The sequence below is a fragment of the Cydia amplana genome, chromosome 4, assembly GCF_948474715.1.
Source record: "Cydia amplana chromosome 4, ilCydAmpl1.1, whole genome shotgun sequence".
Taxonomy (NCBI): Eukaryota; Metazoa; Arthropoda; class Insecta; order Lepidoptera; family Tortricidae; genus Cydia; species Cydia amplana.
The window spans coordinates 17379891-17394431 of record NC_086072.1 but is presented as its reverse complement, the minus strand read 5'-3'; the positions used below and the strand labels follow the sequence as shown (position 1 = coordinate 17394431).

At 34.6% G+C, this 14541-nt stretch overlaps 1 non-coding gene across 1 annotated transcript; it reads right to left on the bottom strand.

Annotated features, from left to right (window-relative positions):
* Nucleotides 1–7725: 7725 nt before the first annotated feature.
* Nucleotides 7726–7798, bottom strand: Trnav-aac (transfer RNA valine (anticodon AAC)). The gene has a single exon. It is a non-coding gene; the product is annotated as a tRNA-Val (tRNA).
* Between the last annotated feature and the right edge of the window lie 6743 nt (nucleotides 7799–14541).

Here is a 14541-nt window from a genome sequence, read left to right as displayed (position 1 = left end):
CTGCTGGGCAAAGGCCTCCCTCTCTTTCTTCCACGCGTCTCGTTCTAGGGCAATATTAGGCCAATCTTCCCGAAAGACGTCAAGATCATGCCGCCATCTCCTTCGAGGTCTGCCGCTACGCCGCACTATGTTCGGTGTCCACTCAGTAGTTTCCTTAGCCCACAAGTCGTTTGGCATACGGCAGATGTGTCCGGCCCAGGCCCATTTAAGTTTAGCGGCTGTCAGGGCTACGTCGGCTACTTTAGTTTTGGAGCGCAAGATGGAATTTCTGATTCTGTCAGTCAATTTGACACCGAGAATACTGCGCTCCATCACTCATGAATTATCCTTAAGAAATATCCTCCTAAGGCCCAGCCATACAAATGAAAAATCCAAAAATTGCTACTGACATTTGAACCTATAGTGTAGGAAATATAGTTGATTTTGCGTCGTTTGAAAATTGAACGAAAGAATCAAAAGCGACTCTGTTCCAATTGAATATGATTTAAATTTCATCGAACTGAAGAAGTACTATAAGTAGGACCTTGGGCCTTAGAGGATATGGTATCAGACGGCACGACTATACCTTGTGCAGTCGTATTTGCGTCATTTGACACATGACACTGACAACAGCAATAGAACGTAAAATATCTTGCACATCGAAATAACAAAGGAAGATAATTGCACTGCGAACGTTTATGTTTTACGTCTTTTTCTTTTTAAATTTAGGGTTGGCCGGACACCACCGTTATGAATCGTTATGAATCGGTAGTTGTCTAAGTAAATCGATATAAATTATTCATTTTAGATCGCGACAATTCAATTCAATTCCATGTTTTATTCATAATTTTTAATCATTATTAAATCTAGGTAAATGTTGCTATAAATCATTCATATTACAATAGTTATTCGATATTTATAACAAATGACTATTAAATTTATTATATCGTCTTATTATTATTTATTAACCATTTAATTCTAGCTTTATTTAAATCTCAAATAAAAATTCATTAAACGTCACAATTCGATACCTCAGTCTAGGTGCCATCCAATCGTAATCGCTTGCTGTGACAATCGATTTGGGTTAGTTACATCTCTATATACGTCAGTAATAATGTGTCAAAAGACGCAAATAAAAATAATTCCAGTATAGGACACATTTTATCTCATGGCACATTCATTGTTTGTGTACTCCATGAAAACGGAAAAGACTCGTTGTAGCTAAATAAATACAAAACTTCCAAATTTAATTAAAAACTTTACAAATGTACATCTAGAGATTTATATAGCTTGCACTAGCAATACCCTATACGAGCACGGATGCATGGTGCGACGCCTCCACTGCACATTTCTACCAACTGTATGCAGTCCATAAAACAATCCTACAACCTTATTAGAAAGGATTAGAGACTATAATAAACCTCGACAGCGTTAAAACTAAATTTGTCGAGTGCCAGCTGTGCGTTCAGTATATTGACTGGCTTACTTCTTCAAGCGCCTATTTCATTCACGCGTTTTAGTCTAAAAACAATCCAAGAAGCTAAATAACAAAGTTCAAATTCAAGTGCAGGACAAAAGCGGGATATGATGGTATATAATAGTAGATAGAGATAGATATAAAGGTGTGTGGTGACCGCAGAATCTGGATACAGCGGAGACCATATTGTAGCGGAGACTGGAAATTATGAAGGCCAATTAGAGTAGGGTGCGTTTTCAATATACGTATGCGAGGAACCTATGTAGGGCTTTATTTGCCTATTTGTACTACAAATTTTGTAGTACAGTCTATTAACAATAATATATGTATCTTTAGTTACATAGGTACTGGTAGTGTAATAGGTCCTGCAGGTAATAAGAATAGTCTTTACCGAAGAGCAACTAATGTACCTTTGGAAATGAAATGTTGGGTGACCTTCAAACTTCAACATTTATTCAGCAAATACCTGGGCCACAAGGGAAAAGAGCCCTTAATTGCCTAGTGCCAAGTTAATTGAGCCAGTCAACATGGAATCTACATTACAAATTATAACAATTAGGTACAAATAAAAACACATAACAATTATAAAATAAAATTGAGTTGCATACGGTGAAATTGCGCTTATTGAGTACAGAATAGGCATCTCTATGTATCCAGCAAATTTTATTGAAATCTGGCGAAAAAAGATGGACAAAAAAATAAAAATCGGCCCACCTACATATGAAAATAATAAGTATCCAAGTGCGTGGCAAGAAATTGGTTCCACCGCGATGACTGATCGCTTGTCAAAGAAGTTTGCGGACGAAGATCGAGAGCCATCGCGGCCACATAAGTAATTACCTAAATATTTTTAACCGACATCCTAGAATGAGATTCTCGATCAGATACCTCTGACCAACATCCATTGAAAATTGGTTTGATTTATTGATTTATCGTACCTCTCGCGTCGAATGATGGTGTCGATGACAGTTCTTTAATTGGATTAGGTACGTTTATTTTCCAAGACGCTCAAATTTATAGAAGTTTCATAAAATTCATGAAGGGTAAAAATAAAAATCCTCCTGGCAAGTTAACTTAGCGAGTACTAAGATTACGTAAGACCTTATTAAGACAATATGACACTCATACACCTGAAATTCAGCGTCCTGAAAACTTATAACAATTCCAGCATTCGTGACAACGATAAAACTCCTACGTGTCGCAGTTATACTCATTTTTACGCATAAATTACTCCCAGGGTGCCATTCCTGACGTCTTCTATTAACTTGATTGTCAGACTGCCGTATTCGAACTTCAAGATATTCACAAGAGACGACACGTACTAGATCCATTCTAGATACGTTATAGTTTAGATTTAAACTAGTTCTCTTTTGCAGCGCAATTCGGGCAACCAATGTCACTTTTACGATAGATCGTGTTAGATATCTATTAGATGTGAATCTTGTTGAAATCGTTCAAGAGTATCTCCAGAATCGCGGAAATGTCAAATTTGACAGTTTAGATCTCGTTATCGTATCTTGGCGATGTCTAAAAGATATCTAACAGATGTCTATTATAAAATCCGAATCGGGCCCAGAGTTTTTATTAAAGAAATAAAATTAAAGGTCATAAATGAAAAGGATATTTTACGGGCGAATGGAATTAGATATTCAATGGGTTTCAGGCTTGAGTAAATTGGAGAAATAATATTTTTGGAGATGAAAAGATATGGAATTGAGTATAAATGAAAGGTTTTTCAGATACTTAGGCTAGAGTCTAGTAGGACCATCACGCTCCGCGATTGTTGAGCCATTAAGGGTCCTAGCTAAATTGGTTTACAATACTTAAGCTATAGAATAAATGCATAACAAATCTTAAAACTAAATGGCGAAATTAAATTAAAATATGCTCAAAATGCTTTTATTGTTGTTGCTCTTGGCCGAAGAAAAATAAACTAAGTATGTTTTTCCAGCAGAATATTTTACCCATGATGAGACGTTTTGCAATTTCGGAAACTTTCCATCATCTCAGCACATTATAGTATTCGCGATGCATTTACAGACCTAGGTACACCTACGCACCTTTATATTATTATGTCACATGTTATTGTATCCACAAAACAGGGCCATCATTAGTAAAGCCTACATTATCGTGTTTGTTCAGACATGCTACAGCTACACAGTCATCGTCATTGTCAATATAAATAGGCCGAGAGCCCGCTTGTTTTAACAACTAGCATCACACAAAATAAGATCAAAACCGTAACGAGTTTTTAAATCTGAGTAGGGCTCCGAGATATCGATGTAATACTTCCAACGAAACCTTCAATTTTGGACCAGGTTCTGAAATCTTAGCCTAATGTCCTTCTGTTTTATTGACTTAATTGTAGACATTATAAAGATAACCAGCTGTCAAGTTTTTATTAATAGTATCAGTCTATCAGTATCTAAATAAGCAATTTGCGATTTTGACGGTGAATATTGCGTTTATGCATTAATTTTCTATATTATAATCTATTTTAATAAAAGGTAAGGAATCGAATGATGCCATTTATGGCCTTTAATGAAAATATTTTGCTTCAGAAATTCAACAGTTAAATAATAGTCACACCTGAACGAAGATATTCGAGTTTGTTTTGGACCATAGTTGGGTGGTTTTACTATAGAATGTAGTTAATATCTCGCAGCGATCTCTCTGCCTATAACATAGTTAAACAATAACCACGTGTCTATTAACTCCACATGTGCTAGACAACTTGACATGCGGTCGGTTCAGCTCTGCGGCTGTATTGATCTAGATAATTAGGTTAGTGTACATACCTGATTAACTAATACCTACATCTATTATCAGATACGATTAGAATATACTCCTCGATTAGAATATAATTATACTTGGTTCAGCTAATTGAAATGAAACCAAACGTTGTTTTCACGTCACACTGGATGCGGATCTGCGAGCCTTTTTAATTGTTACCAAAGCATTATGAATTTATGATTGCATATTAACTCACATTTATAGAGGGGTCTAACGCGAAATTTATTCAATTACCTTTATATACCGACGTTTCGACACAGGTTTCACTGGTCATGGTCGCGGCCAACTGATGTCCCAGCAAAATGTCAAAACAGAGATTTGTGCAACTACCCGACGAAAGTGTTCAAAACGCGAAGGTTTTAAATAATTTATGATTGGTTAGTAAATTGCTGAAATGAACTGTAGGTAAATTTTTCTACAATGTATTCTAGTCAATAGTCTGTGGTGCTAGACGTACAGGTGCGACATTGTAATTTAATCTTGTTGGTTTGTATTTTGATTGCAGATGGCAACCTGCAAACACTTCGATCAACACGGAAGGGATGCGGCATTGATTGACGAAATTGTGTTAGTGTGCGTGTTGTGACACTTGTGACTCGTCCGTACACAAAAGCAGATCGAGGTGTGCAAGATTTGTCTGTGTAGGGTGTCATTTTCTATGTATTTGTGTCGTCATTACAGATTGGATTTTGTATGTAAGTGTGTGAGAAGTGCGACTGTGTGCACGTTCCCCCCCGCGAAAAATGGCAGAATGATTTTAATGTCAAGATATCGCTTGGGCCTATCCCTTCCGACGTGTCGGAAGCCCGTGTTGATCGAAGTGCAAACAAAATTAAAACGGACAGGACATCGGTAACCTAGGTAATCTTACATAATAAAATGGATTTTAAAATATATTGAAGTGATAGGCGCGATCCTCAAAATAGCTCATATCTTAATTTCATAATAGGTACTTATTTTTCATGACAGCCCTAATTTAGCTCGACTCTCGTTATCTCCCTATCTATATCAAAGGCGATAGAGATATAACGAAATTTCTAATTAAGCCCTCAGTTGGTGCGTCTTGTGCAACCACGAGCATCGCAAGATGTGTCCCGACCACTGTTTGCTCTTGGTTATTGTCAGGCGCTGGCTGCCAACAAGCCAGGCAAGTTTACTCGGACCCGAACAAATTGAGTGCTCGGGCGGGCTTTTTAAAATGAGGTTACTTGTTTTACCTTAATGTACCTTGAGAATAGAGTACCTGTGCCTCGACATTATTTGCTGAGACATCGTTCTGCAAAAGTAAACAAACTGTATAAAAGCGCTTTCAACAAACCTCAATAAGCAGGATATAATATAATTGACGATGACAACATGACAGACGGACTTCTCAGCTGTAATATAGATAGTGAATGACTGCCTGGCACCGCGTACTGTGCCTAACCGAGTTAGCCCCCGCACTGTCTGTTTAGGAAACAATTAGGAATTAATAAGGCCTAATAGAGGGGCGGGCCGTGCAAGTTTTGCTGGTTTCCAATTGCAACCGTTGGTCACGTTGGTGAACAACTTTTGTAGTACGTAGTTCCGTTGTCGTCTATCTGTTCCGTTGTGTATGTAAAATAATAATAGTAATTTTGACTTTTTAAATGTTATTTACTAGTACATTTACAAGCACAAGCTCTTACGATCCTGTTGCGAGAAAAAAATAAAACTTCGTAAATTGGTCCGTAGGTAAACCTACCTAAATAACACAAAATTACTATATAAAGGCAAATTTTAATTCTTTAAGGAATTCGTTTAATTTAGCTAACCTTCGCGAACATTAAATAATTACATCCTTAAAGGTGAAAGATGGATATAATGCACTAAAAAAACTTATTTAAAATCTTAAATGAATACAGCAACGCGTCAGTTTGTTGTTTCAATGTACTTACGTCAAAATCTAAACAAGGCCCGGTACCTACTATTGTAATTTTTGTTTCTACGTCATTTGTCATTATAAGTACTACGTAGGACGTACCTGGTGTAGTACATAAAGTATATTATAATAACCTTTTCACGGCAGCGTAACAAGATTGACACAAACATTTCACTAAAACTATAATCACCACATAACCAGAGACTAGCTAATAAAATAGAATACCAACTTTATTTAATTCGCACGTTTTCCTAGATGTACTGAAAGCGAAGGCTGAGTGCATTACACCTACTTGCAGGAATAAGGACCTAACAAATGATGTTCGACATGTTAAATTTTTCTTTTTACTTTTTTTTTTACTTTTAGACTAGTATTATTTGATCTGTGCTTTTAGTAGCTAAATACGGTGAAGTGGGTCAGGGAATTAAATTTTATAATCATTTCGTACCTTGCCACAGTGACCTATTGAGGTCACTAGCGACTTGATTGTTTCTGTGACAAGGTGGTATGGTACTGAAATTAAATTATTTGACTGTAGGTGGGTAGGTAACTATGGAGTTACCCTTTAAAATCACTACATAGTATAAAACAAAGTCGCTTCCCGCTGTCTGTCTGTCCCTATATATGCTTAGATCTTCAAAACTACGCAACGGTTTTTTTGATGCGGTTTTTTTAATAGATAGAGTGATTCAAGAGGAAGGTTTATGTATAATTTGTTAACCCGTGCAAAGCCGGGGTGGGTCGCTAGTATAGGTACTGTAAAATAAAACTGTCAAGTTTTTACTAAATAGGTATGAATTTACTCGTCTCTGACATAAACTTAAGGGTGTCAGAGCTTTTTGTTTGCGCCTCTAACAAGTTTGCCCTCACTTCGTTAGCGTGTCAACGAATTTTTCACTCCCGAAACCATAAGGTCGTATATCATATAAAAAATATATACAATTAGGTTATTTTGAATAATACTATCAGTACAAGGTGTAATAACAGTACTAGCCTTTTGGCCTAAAGGAAAGTTGTGACTATTATAGGTACTTTCATTGGACAGAAGTAAAACCGATAAACTGTGTGAAGACGGATAAGTACACGTTAACGGGTACCTATTACTTACCTGTCTTGGTCATTATAAAAATAAGTAGGTAAGTACTTATGTCATATTTTGCACCTTATTTGAATTAGAATAAGAATATAAAGAATGCCTTTTTATGATCGTGTCTGGAGTACATTTTGCAGATGTTTCTTGATATACTTACGACGAAATAGTTGCTCAGCTTAAATAACTACCTAAATAGTTAATAATACCTACTACACAATACATGAAGTGCCTGTAAGTAAATATTAAGCTATATTAGCTACTTGTCATTTTTATCATTATCATACTAGCCGTAAATAATTATCAGAATCATTATTATTAAACAGTAATACTTATTAAAACATGTAACATCAAAAAATAATTTAAACGAATTTAAAATAAAAATGTTACTCAGCAATTAAAAATAGTTAATTATTTCGAGTCTCTGATTAAAAAATAAAACACATTTAAAACCTTAAAGAAAAAAAAAACAATGGAGAAAAGAAGTGTTTCCGCCCGGGATCGAACCGGGGGCCTTCTGCGTGTTAGGCAGATGTGATAACCGCTACACCACGGAAACTTGATTGCTGTGACCGAAATTAACAATTCTATGCTCTAACTTACAATAATCGATGAAAGTACATAGTCCAATCAAGTTATTTTAGGTCATTGATATTTGTATCAGGTGCCAACAGTGCTGCCAATAAAAGAAGATAGTGTACTAATATTGTGACATAAGTATGTACATACGATATTGATATCAAAATGATGTAATTTTGTTTTGACATCGAAATGTACGTTCAAATTGGTCTCCGTATATACAATTAGGTAGGTACGGTCAGCTGCAGAGAAAGGTGACCCCCCCCCTGCATACATTGATTGTATGCAGGGGGGGGTCACCTTTCTCTACAGCTGACTGTACCTATAAATACTTACCTATTATAATTCTTCTTAATGAAAATAATCTATTACCCTAACAAAACAACACAGAAATTGCTTTTGAAATATCCCCTCAAATCATGAAAATAAGCAATTAACATTATTAATTGCCAAATTACAAGTAAACATTAATATTACAATTCGCTGATTACAGTAGGTAAAATACCTTTTGGCGATAAAAGGTAACATCGGATCTTTAATATTGTACCTACCGTTTCCCGCCCAAATATTTAAGAACAAATTAGTCTAATAGAAAAATTGAAATATTTGGGGCAAAGTAACGATAATGTGGGGCATTCAGTTGCGCAATTACATTTAATTAATTTCTCTTTGCCATAAATTGATACCTTAAGATTTCATCTGCTGTTTCGTTTTCTTTAACCGACTTCAACATTTCAAACGAAAATAATTTATAAAATAAAAGAACCTATGATCCCCAGGGCCATAGGGCTCAAATTTTTATTGTGGATGACGTAAAATTATGTTTTATTGCTAAATAAAATATTTTTCACCTCAGCAGCTCGAACAAGGGTACTTTGCTACTTAAAAACAGTGAGCAAAATCGCATTTTGCTTACTGAGTGAGACAAAATGAGCAAAATGCGATTTTGCTCACTCAGTGAAAAAAATCGTAACAAAATCCTTGTAACGTTCGTTCAGGTATTCTTTTGAATCAATCAAATAGTTCAGCTAAGGTACTTGAACCCAAATTAAAAATCACTACATAGGTAGTAACAAAGTCGCTTCCCGCTGTCTGTCTGTCCCTATGTACTTATGCTTAGATCTTTAAAACTACGCAACAGATTTTGATGCGGTTTTTAGGGTTCCGTAGCCAAATGGCAAAAAAACGGAACCCTTATGGATTCGTCATGTCTGTCTGTCTGTCCGTCCGTCTGTCCGTCTGTCTGTCCGTCCGTATGTCACAGCCACTTTTTTCCGAAACTATAAGAACTATAATGTTGAAACTTGGTAAGTAGATGTATTCTGTGAACCGCATTAAGATTTTTACACTAAAATAGAAAAAAAAAACAATTAATTTTGGGGGTTGCCCATACTTAGAACTAAAACTCAAAAAAAATTTTTTCATCGAACCCATACGTGTGGGGTATCTATAGATAGGTCTTCAAAAATGATATTGAGTTTTCTAATATAATTTTTTTCTAAACTGAATAGTTTGCGCGAGAAACACTTCCAAAGTGGTAAAATGTGTGTCCCCCCCCCCCTGTAACTTCTAAAATAAGAGAATGATAAAACTAAAAAAAATATATGATGTACATTACCATGTAAACTTCCACCGAAAATTGGTTTGAACGAGATCTAGTAAGTAGTTTTTTTTAATACGTCAAAATCTCCTAAATACGGAACCCTTCATCGGCGAGTCCGACTCGCACTTGGCCGCTTTTTTTAAATAGATAGAGTGATATAGTATAATTTCTTAATCAACTTGTCACTATGACCATAAAGTCGCATTTGAAATTTGAATGTCAGCGTCTGTTTATATGTTGTCTGTGATATGACCAAACTATGACGTACGAGTACCTAAGCCCGTACCATGAGTCACTGATAGTGTCAAAACTGACATATGTGACGTTATCTATGAAAAGGGACCTTATTGTCGATGGCGCTTACGCCATTATTAACGATGCGCCGATATAAAACCAATGCCACGCGACGCTGTGCGGCGTAAGCGCCATCGACAATAAGGTCCCTTTTCATAGATAATGCCCCATATACCATTTTAAGTTTGTAATAAAACTAACATTTTTATGGACTTACTTAGTCTGAAATAAACGATTTTTATTTTATTTTTATTTTTTATTTTATATACGCTATCGAGAATGTAATTTACTCTCTATACATCTCTACGGCTACCATCAGTTTGGCACTGACATAAACGCCATCGAGAACGTAATTTACTTTGTATACATCTCGCTCGTACTCGCATATTAGTGCAAACGAAATCTATAGAAAGTAAATTACGTTCTCGATAGGTAGCGTAAATGTCAGTTTTGACACTGTCAGTGACTCATGATACGGGTTCTCGTTCGCACTCATATGTATGCGAGTACGAGTGAGACGCATAGAAAGTAAATTAATTAGTATTAAAATTCTCGACGGCGTTTATGTCAGTGCAAAACTGATGGTAGCCGTACTAGAAGACGAAGCGTTTGTAAGTTCACGTACAAGTACTTAATTATAGTTTTAAAACTAGCAATGTCTGCTGCAGACAAGTAAGACAAGACATATCATATAAACTTTTTCTACTTATTTCCTCTCAAAGTTATCATGCAGCACCACAGTACCGTAATATCAGTAAAAACGTCCCTTACGTATTCCACCTGTCCAATTTCTTGGTTCAATGCGCATTGCGTCTCACTCTCTCACTAAGCAAAATGTGAGACGCAAATACACATTGGGACAAATAAATTGGACAGGTGGAATACCACCCTTGGACGGACGCTAAATTCCACTATCTTTAAAACTCGGGCCTTAAAATAAAGAAACAAGCTGTTTTCGCCTTCCGTCTCATTAACCTCGTAACAAAAACTTTATGATTAATGGAGCCGCGACTTTACGAACTGGAGGCGTATTCTGATTTCAAAAATGTGATATTGTTTTGATGCTATGTCGTTGATGATACGTCCGACACACTCCCATACTCTTCATAAGCGCACAATTTCTCTAATAAATAAGTACAAGAGGTTGTACGAGAGGGTTTTAAGCTAAGTATAATGCCCACGCTTGCACATTGAGAATTGGATTAGGTGATTTCACAGACAATTTATTTTCATAAGTATTTATCTATGCAGGTTTCTTTGCCGTAAAGAAACTGGTAAATATAAAATGATATGACTTTCCTGAAACAACAATTGGTACATGTCGGGATTCGCACCCATGACCTCCAGTTTGGAAGCAGCTTGCTTGGTCAGATACCAATGGAGTTCAAATGAGCAAAACACTTTTAACCTCGAAGACCCACCATATAAAGTTTTAAATTTTTTAATTTGAACCTTATTCTATAAGTAAATTAAAACGAATTTACTTATAGAACAAGGTTTGTTTTAAAAAGCAATGAAACAAAAAGAAATGCTACTTTATTTGGTTCATGAAAGGTTCAATAGTCAATAGTCAATAGTCAAAATATACTTTTTCTACTCCAGCACTTAAATGTGTCAATTAAATGACTGACAGTGATATCTAAAGCAATGTCATTTGAATGATTTGTCTATAGGCTCATAAGATGACTGCTAGCAGTCATCTTATGAGTATAATACAACTGCTTTATTTTTTTTAAAGATACAAGTTCCGATCATCTTGATTGAAAGAGGTATGTTTTCATTTACAATAATAACTCTTTTTTTTTTTAAATAATAACTCAATTTTTTTTAAATAATAACTCTTTTTTTTTAATAATAACTCTTTTTTTTTGCTGCAGCTGTCATAGAAAAAGTAATGTATGCAACAGCTCATAATTGGTTCTTAAAATTCTCGGGTCTTTTTTTACAAAACTCGACTACGTCTCGTTTTGTAACTTCGACCCTTGAATTTTAAGAACCCTTATTATATCACTGTTGCATAAACTACTATTATTCATGTAGGCCTAGCAACAAGCACTTATGAATCGTAACATACTTATAAATTATCTTAAGCTAATTATCAGAGCAATTTATTGATGTTATTATTCCATAAGAATATTGGATTATACAAATCAATTTAAACACAATTAAATTAAGAATTTCACAAATGGATCGTCAAACATGAAAAAAAATATGTATAAAAAATACTAGTCTAGAATGTTTCTAGAATAAAATCTAAATGTCAAATAAATAAATAAAAAACACAAAAGAAGTATATACATCGGAATATCAATTTCCTCATCATTAATCAAATATACCTAAAAAAAATATCATTTCGAATAACAATTAATCCCACTTGTGTGGTATAATACGCTTTAGAAATAAGTTTACGCTTTACATAATTCTTAAATTTATTAATAGATAATTCAGTAATATGGTTTGGAAGTTTGTTATAAAATCTCACACAACAATTTTTTCTAAAATTCACAATTTTTTCTAAAATTTACAATATTTTTATGTACATACAGAATATTCTCATAAGTTCAAATTAGATTGCGCGAATATGTACATTGTAATGTACATTTAGTCTCAGGAGGTTAACATCTGAATACGCCTCTTGGTGTAAAAGAAGCTTACGTATGATTGACTAGCTGTTGCCAGCGACTTCGTACGCGTGGATTTGTATATTGGTGGTTATATATTCTACATTAGCTTAGAACATTATGCAGCAAAATATTGCAGTAGGACGGTTAAACATTTGTTAATTATTAATATTATACAACGCATGAGACTTGTCTTTCACAACCTACGAAGTTTCTAGCCCCTAACTAAATAAAATTGTTCTCGACATAATCCCTCTCAAACCCCTTAAAAGATTTTCATGTCCTGTATTTACCTAACTACTCATTTACGAAGTTTGAAGTAAATAAAATTTGAACCCTATATAAACTTTCAACCCCTTTTAAACCATTTTAGGGGATGAATTTTAAAAAACGCTGAAATTACTTTTCTTGTATTCTAATAATATGCCTCTGTACAAAGATTCAAGCCCGTTCTCACAAAAATGTTTGAACTCCATACAAACTTTCAACCCCTTTTTCACCACCTTGATATATAAATTTTCAAAAACGCTGAAATTATTTTTTTTCCGTTTTAAAATAATACCTTTTTATGATGTTTCAAGTTCCTAGCTTAAAATAAAATTTGTACCCTGTACAAACTTTCAACCCCTTTTTAAACCTGTTAGGGGATGAATTTTACAAAACGCTGAAATTACTTGTATTGTCTTCTAATAATATCCCCAAATACAAAGATTCAAGTCCCGCGCTCAAAAAAATTTTTGATATCCATACAAACTTTCAACCCCTTTCTCGTCACCTTAGGGGATGAATTTTCAAAAACGCTGAAATTAGTTTTCTTGTGTTTAAATTTAATATCTTTTTGCAAATTATCAAGTTCCTACCTTAAAATAAAATTTGCACCCCAAGACGAACTTTCATCCCCTTTTTAAATCCCTTAGGGGTTGAATTTCCAAAAACGTTGCAATTACTTAATTTTGTAATCGGCTATTATGCCTTTCTAAAAAGTTTCGAAGCATTTGTTATGGATTCAAACTTTCAACCCCTTTTTAACCCTGTTAGGGGATGAATTTTACAAAACGCTGAAATTACTTTTCCTGTCTTTTAATAATATCCCCAAATACAAAGACTCAAGTCCCGCGTTCGAAAAAATGTTTGATATCCATACAAACTTTCAACCCCTTTTTTACTACCTTATGGGATGAATTTTCAAAAACGCAGAAATTAGTTTTCTTGTATTTTAATAATATATCTTTTTACGAACTTTCAAGTACCTAGCTTAAAATAAAATTTGAACCACATACAAACTTTCAACCTCTTTTTAACCCTGTTAGGGGATGAATTTTACAAAACGCTGAAATTACTTTTCCTGTCTTTTAATAATATCCCCAAATACAAAGATTCAAGTCCCGCGCTCGAAAAAATGTTTGATATCCTTACAAACTTTCAACCCTTTTTTCACCACCTTAGGGGATGAATTTTCAAAAACGCTGAAATTAGTTTTCTTGTATTTAAATTTAATATCTATTTGCAAAGTTTCAAGTTCCTAGCTTAAAATGAATTTTGCACCCCAAGACGAACTTTCATCCCCTTTTTAACCCCCTTAGGGGTTGAATTTCCAAAAAACGTCGCAATTACTTTATTTTGTAATCGGCTATTATGCCTTTCTAAGAAGTTTCAAAGCATTTGTAATGAATTCAATCTTTCAACCCCTTTTTAACCCTGTTAGGGGATGAATTTTCAAAAACGCTGAAATTACTTTTCTTGTCTTATAATAATATCCTCATATACAAAGTTTCAAGTCCCACACTCACAAAAATATTTGATCTCCATACAAACTTTCAACCCCTTTTTCACCACCTTGGGTGATGAATTTTCAAAAACGCTGAAATTAGTTTTCTTGTTTTTTAATATAATATATTTTTACAAAGTTTCAAATTCCTAGCTTAAAATAAAACTTGCACCCCATACAACCTTTCATCCCCTTTTTAACCCCCTTAGGGGTTGAATTTTTCAAAATCGCTTCTTATCTCTTGTACACTTTATAAATTCAACCTAGTGTGCAAATTTCAACTTTCTAGCTTTTGTAGTTTCGGCTCTGCGTTGATGAATCAGTCAGTCAGTCAGTCAGTCAGTCAGTCAGTCAGTCAGTCAGGACACTTGCATTTATATATATAGATTAGCTGTAGCGATGATTGTTACAAAAGTCGCGTTTACTCAGTATTTGTT